The sequence below is a fragment of the Talpa occidentalis genome, unplaced genomic scaffold (genome assembly GCF_014898055.3).
Source record: "Talpa occidentalis isolate TD23 unplaced genomic scaffold, MPIMG_talOcc4v2.1, whole genome shotgun sequence".
NCBI classification, from domain to species: Eukaryota; Metazoa; Chordata; class Mammalia; order Eulipotyphla; family Talpidae; genus Talpa; species Talpa occidentalis.
The window spans coordinates 49,592,066-49,599,301 of record NW_026555331.1 but is presented as its reverse complement, the minus strand read 5'-3'; positions in this window follow the sequence as shown (position 1 = coordinate 49,599,301).

Here is a 7,236-nt window from a genome sequence, read left to right as displayed (position 1 = left end):
TAAAGGAGCAGCTTGACTTTGGAGCTGTGACTTAGTACACAGGAAAGAGGACACTGATCCTACTGTAGAGCAAGAGGGGGTTCAACACCCTTCTGGCTACAGGGGAGTTGATGCTTTCGAAATCAGATTTCAGGACAGCTGGCTCAGGGCTCTTGAGAGCTGAGCTGAGAACTTCCCTGCACGTCTGCCCAAGAACTTGCTGTTATCTGCAGCTGCCACAGCCATCAAGGCACATGCGTAATGAGGAAGGTGAAAAGGCGGGCTCTCATTGGTCATCAGTTATTTAAAGAGGGCCACGGATTTCAGCCACTTCATTGTACAGAATCAGCACATTTGCCCTGGGAGGTCTTGGAGGAAGACCTCCTGCCAAAACTCCTCAATTCTCTCTTTGCAGACCAAGCCACTGGGCGCTGGCTGTTTCTGGTGTTCCTTGTGTTTATCTTTATCTGGCCTTTTCAGATTGATTTATTTTATATAATATATACTCATGTCTCTGGTTGGGGTTTTACCTTTACATTCTTTTGCCACTTAAAATTGGAAGAACAGATTTTTTAATTTTCATAGCTTGCTTTTAGGCTGAAAAAGTTTTAAGTTGATGTATATATATTTTATTTCCCCCCCCATGTGTTTTGGAAATCACAGCCATCACCTAAATTTGACCAGTCTTCCTTTTTTCTGTTAAACTTCCATTCTTTAGAAGTACATAATATCTTACAAAGTGCATTTCCTTTTCTCTGTGATCTGTGTGGTTCCTGGTCTCTGTGACCAGTGTCCAGTGTCATGCAAGGGGTCACTTGGAGGCAGGTTCACTGTGGCCACATGACACTCCTTTCTCTCATGCAGCTTTAACAGGCACAGACTCAATCCCCTGTTTCCACTTGTCTCTGTGACATGCTTGGATTAAAATTAATCTTTTCCCTAGACAATACATTTGCTTTTATTTGAAATAAAATATAGTATGTAAAAAATTAAAGCAAATGTTGCTTTAGACTTGGCATCTCAATGTAAAATTCAGCACTGTGTTCTGTTGTCACTGTTATCTTATGCTTCTTTAGGATCTTATTAAGACCAACAAGATAAGTGAAGTAGTTTTTATAGCACCAGCTCTCATGTTTGTTCTCTCAACGTTCCTGGTGACATTGGATGGTTAAGAAAAAAATCACCCCAGTGTGCTGCAGTGGTTCCAAAGGCACATAGATGACTCTTTGGTGCCAGGATCTGCTGCTGCCCAGAACTTTATCTTGTCCTATTTATACATTCACAAAGCAAACTCTTACTTAGCTCACCCTTGCAACATTAGCATTTCCTTTTTTAAAGCTTCTGTCTCTGAATTTTTATGCCATTTTTCTCATGTGGCCAGAGACAATACAGGCACAAATTAATTCTTTCACTTATTATTTAGTGACTAAAAGAGCACAAAAGTAAGGAAAGGACATTGGAAAAATAAATTTCAAAGTATTATTAAATATTCTAACTTGAATTACAATGATAAGCCTCAAATGATCTTAAATCCCTGGAGAGACATTTAAACATTAAGAGAATGATAAAATAAGGGGTCAGGAAGATTACCTACGTCATTTAATGGGAAAGAAGGAAAAGGCAGCTTCCATAGTGATGATAGAGTTCTGTCCTTATGGTGAAAAGGTAAACTATACATAAGCAGGAACTAAGAGAAAGCTACAATTTCAGGTCTAAGTGTTCTCTGTGGAATATGCTTTCTCTAAAATCGTGTCTAAATATCCTACTGGCTTACATAGTTGCAAATATTATAAATAGATTTCTTTATTATTGTTCCATCAATGAAAGAAATGTTAGTGATAGTATTAAAAACCAACAGAGCACATTGGCAAATATTTGTGTAACGTTAACTTAATAATCAAAGTGGTATTTAGTGATCTCCAGTGGGCACAGCATAATGTCCAGAAATGAATTTATGTGGAATTATGGGTAGTCTCTAAGTATTTAATAATTTCATTAGGGAAAAAAAAAACAATTTCCACCTAGTACTGATCATTTCATATGTGTTTTTAAAATATAAATGCCTAAAATTCACATGCAACTATTAGAAAGAATTGCCAAAATAAAATTTCAAAGAACAGCCAATCTAGCAGCCAGCTCCTCTAACTAGAGAATATACCATATAAGTAGTTATTTTTACCATTCTTTCATTATTATGTGTCATAATTTTTACATACCCTATGCCAACCATTGTGTTAAATTCTTAGCATTTTAAAGATCACAATTAATCCCCAGTATGCCCCTATGAAGGTGGTATGCTTTTACCTGGTTTATAGGTGAGGAAACTGTGCCCGTGATCATCACACAGCTGGTGAGCAGTAGAGCCAGGATTTGAATCCAGTTCTGACTTTTGAGTCTAGCTCTTACTTCTTGTTCTGGAATGGCATGAAAAGCCAAGTTTAAGTGCTGAAAATACACAGACAAATATAACCTCAGGCATTACACTCAATGAAAGGATCCCACAGGACTGAATCATCATGTCCAAATCCTTCATTGTACAGTCAAGAAACCATACAGAATTTAGACTGTAATGTAATACATAAGGAATGGCAGACTCTAGAGTAGATTCGGTAGTGGTGGCTTCACAGAAGTGGTGGGTTATGGGAAGTGCACATAGGATTTGGAGCTAGGAGTCTTGCCTTTCAGTTCCCTCTCTACTAATGATGAATGAGGGAGTTAACTTCGAATCCCGGGGCTGATTCCTTATCCCTATGAGGGGAGTTGTTGAGAAAATCAAATATTATTTTTAAAACACTTTGTAAACTTTTAGAAGCAAAGTTGGTATTAGGGGTATATTGGTACAAATTTGTAATAGGTATTGAAGGATATTCTTTCTACTCTGGTCTTTAAGGTTTTTATTTTTTAAGAACTCTCAACAATGTTGGCCAAAATTTTCTGAAACAAAACACTGACTAAAGGAATAGGTAATGTTTGCATACAAGACTAGTAAAATACAACTGATGATTCTCTGCCTTCATATGCTAAGACTGCATCTTGTGGTGGTAAGAATATGACCTCTAGACAGACTTCTAAGATTGAATCCTAGTTTTGACACCAATAATATGAGTTGGTTGAAATTTCTTGACCTTCTGGTGCTTCAATATCATCATCTATAAAATTGGGAAGACCTTTCTCCCAGTTTTAAGGGACTTTTCAAGTGTTAAATAGAATATGTGTAAAAAAATCCTTGACATAGTTTCAGACACAGAGTAAGCACTTCAGCACTTCAAAAAATGTTAGCAACCATATGCTACACAGGCACCTTTGTTTGAATTGCATATTGGTCCTTATTCATGTCTGTATTCTGAATTGTACATCATTCAGCAGAGTAGAGGTGTCAAATTCTTACCACCAGAAATATTACCCAAAGTGAATTTTCTATTAAAAAATAAATAATTTAGTGTATATTAGTCATCATGCTTTGAGAAATTAGAAGGTTAATTAAATTATTATAAGTCTACAGTGACCTCACAGCTGAGTTAATAAGCTGCAGTTGGTATTAAATATTATTTGCTCTGAGACCCAAGAAAGACCAGAGGAAACATTTTAGAGTTTCAAAGCAAATCTGGGCTATTCTAAAGTCATGGAAGCTTTTACTTAGAAGCCTGTAGGAAATAATCTCAATTTTTTTTTTTTTTTTTTTTTTTTTTTTTTTTTTTTAGGAGACAGTGAAGGAATCTTAGCATCTTGAGCCTATAAACTTTAACTGGTGGCTTGGCATCATGGATATTAGAAGGCTGTTTGTGGAAGTGGTCCCAATTGATCTTTTCCTCCAGGCATCATAAGTCAGACTTTGATTTTCATACACTATTCTGCTCTACAAATTTTGCAGATGGGGCAAACCAGGGACTGAGCATTGGGATGGTTCGTAAATTATGCCCTAATTTGGTAGTTCTTAAAGTTAATGTTGATCAGGAAAACTTATGGATGTTTTTCCAAAACTGAAAAACTAGAGGCTTTTAAAAATACCAGTTACTGGTTTTCACCTCTAAAATTTCTGATTCAGTCAAATGTGCATGTCAGGGAACCACACTTTGAAAACCATGATGATAAATCAAATGCAGAAGTCAGTTGAGTAGAACTAATGAGAACCATTGAAATTCTCATAGAAGGGCCTCCCTGGTGGCACAAGTGGTTAAGCACAGCACTGTTAAGCTGTCTGCATGTGTTCGATCTCCAGCTGACAAGGGAGCTACCCACATGGTGCAGCAGACCTCTCCTGTCTCGCCCACTGCTCCCCTCAGCAGGATATTTCAGTCAGTCTGCCTGTTCTGTTCCCCACTCTGACTCTGGTAAATCCTCTCACTCCCTCTATTCCAGGGCTTGTATATATAAATAAATAGGTCTTTAAAAAAAATTATCCTAACAAACAAATATAATTGATGAGCCATCTTTTATCTTTCTTCAATTTTATCCTCAGTTTTTTTTTGGTAGCTTTTTTAGTAGATGCTTAAGAATATCAGATAAAAGGAATTGTTCTCATTTGAGTAAAAATTGCCCCCCCTCAATAATTCTCTATATAGGCATCTTCCATTCCCCTTTGTTATCTTATATGCTCACCAATTATAAGTCCTATACAATTTACATGGTCAGATAACAAGCAACACATCAGGCAAAGCAGCTTCTGGGTACTTAGAATTAATGTTGCTACTATCTGGCCAGAGACAATACTATTTTTTACTTATATGTGAAAGATTTTTTCCTCATTTTGAAAATTAAGTTTTGAATTAAATAGCTTAATTAGTTAAAATATTCTTTGGAGAATATTATCACTACTCTTTAAATTCTCAAGAAAAAAGCAGAAGGTTGATTATTTTTTAAAAAATAGAGACCTCTTGTGGTCATTCATAAAAATACTTAACAAAACAAACCTGGAGGTTTGTAAGATCTCTAGCTAAAAAAGTTGTAAGATCTCTAGCTAAAAAAGTATATATACAATGTTGTAAATTAATGTTACTTCAATAAAAAAGAAAAAAGTATATACATGTGATTTACCTAATAATTATCAAAAGTTAAGATTAATAATAGCACTTTACATAATGGTAACTTTTATAAATATATACATCATTCAGTCATAACAATTTTATATAAGTTTAAACTTGATCAAAGCAAAGATGAGAATTGTGCAAATCATAACTGTTTCACTCAAGGGATTTCTTCATACTCAATATATCTGTGTAGTCAGCATATCTAGTAAATTTCTAATCATAATTTTATAGGTGACTCTGAAGCTTTGTATACATGTGTGCTATCAAGAGTATGAATACTTGCATTAAATACCAACACAGTAATCAGTCAATTCATTTGGTATTTTCTATATGGCTTTGCTTATGGGAAATGTGAAAAGAAAATGCTCAGTGTTTGATATCCTACACTTTATTGTCAGGGCTAATTTTTAAAAATATTTTGGATAAATTTGACATGTAACATTTTATAAACTTAAGGTGTACAGCATATGTTACTTTGATATATTTTATATTAAGATGTGGTTGCCACTGTAACAATGTTTATCATATTACATATTCATAGTACAATATAATTGTCTATGTTCAATACACCATACATTATATCTTGGAATTTTTTAGCTGCAAGTGACAAATGTCCTCCTAGGAGTGTTGAGTTTATTCAGCTATTGCAGTGATTGAGTAAATGAAGGAAATAGATGCTAGAATCTGAAACTGGAGAATTAAAAATGTAGTTCTTCTGAGAGGAATGCAGAGGGATTAATTAGGTACTTGTAAAAATTTTGAGGCTTAGAGAGAGACAAGCAAGTCCAGTATGATGTCCTCTTAATGTCAGTGGAAGGCTTTTACACATATACTTTCATCAACTACCATATTCCAACCAAAGTTCTAAATGCTTTGTATACTGTTTCTCATTGAATTCCCATGGTGGTCATATATTCTTATATCTATGTATTTTACACTTGATAACATGAAGGTCAAGAAAGGTCAAGTTAGGGGTTGAGCTAGAATTTAAATCCCACTCTGTCCAATTTCAAAGTTTTGCTTTTCTCCTTTTTACTCTGAAGAGTGACCCGAAAAAAGAAAATCAGTAATGACCACTTTTGCTGTAGCACTTTAATTTTAAGGTATAAAAAACATTATTAAATCTTTAAGAATTAAAAAGAATTATAGAGAAAAACAAATGAGTGTTTTAAAGGAGGGACCTTGTGAGATTTTTTTTTTTTCCATTTCCAGGAGTGCCTTTCTTGAACTGAGTTGTATGCCTCTCTTTCTCATACTACCCTCTGTCCACCCTAAGACAAATAGTTTTCACCCCTATTGAACTTGTGTATTTTGTTGTCTCTGCCACCAGACTTATATTTTGGTGCCAGGTATAGGTGCTTATAATCTTTGTATTTCTAGGGTCAAGAGACCTGGAATGCAGTAGGTGCTAAACACATATTTGCTGAATGAATTATACAAGTACTCATTTCATAGTCATTTTAATACATATTTACAGATTTGTGTTACTTTACTGTGATGCCAAATTTTAAGAGGCATACAATAATATTGAGTCTACCAATATCTAGAACACTACAAAAATATGATTCTGACTATGGTTATAAAGAGAATGCTTGTTATGCCACTGAATTTGTGAATAATATTGAGTGGCCTACAACAAGCCAGGCGGTTTTGAGTGTTTAATTTTGTATTTAGTTATTTAATTTTCACAAAACCCTTGTGAGAGAAATAAGCATCTCCATTTGAAAAATTGGGAAAATTGAAAACCCAGGATAAGAATGCAAGTAGTTCTGCTCTAAAATTTATGTGTTTAACAGCTAGGCTATTTTACCTTGTCATTGTTTATTAGTTATGAGATTTATTGTTGTTGTTATTTTTACATGACATCATAGTAGCAGCTTATAAAGAAAACACATAGATCTTATCCTGTTGCTTTTTGTCAACCGGAACTTCCTTTCTGCCAAAGACACTTGCTTTCTGCAAGAGGAACTCTAAGTATCTTGGGAAATTGCTGCTTTTGTACTTGAGCAACCTTTTTTCCTTCTCTGAAACCGATGAGTACTTTTCAATCAAAATTACTAGTTCACCGTAATATCAGGGACTCATATGTTAAGACTGTTTTCCCTAAAACATGTCCAATCGCACCTCTTAGGTGACTTTTGCTTTCCAGAGGCTTTCCGGTATGCAAATACCCCCCACGTCTTTGCAGACTCAGTCCAGCAGCTTTCTCAGCGGCAAAACTACACTTCCC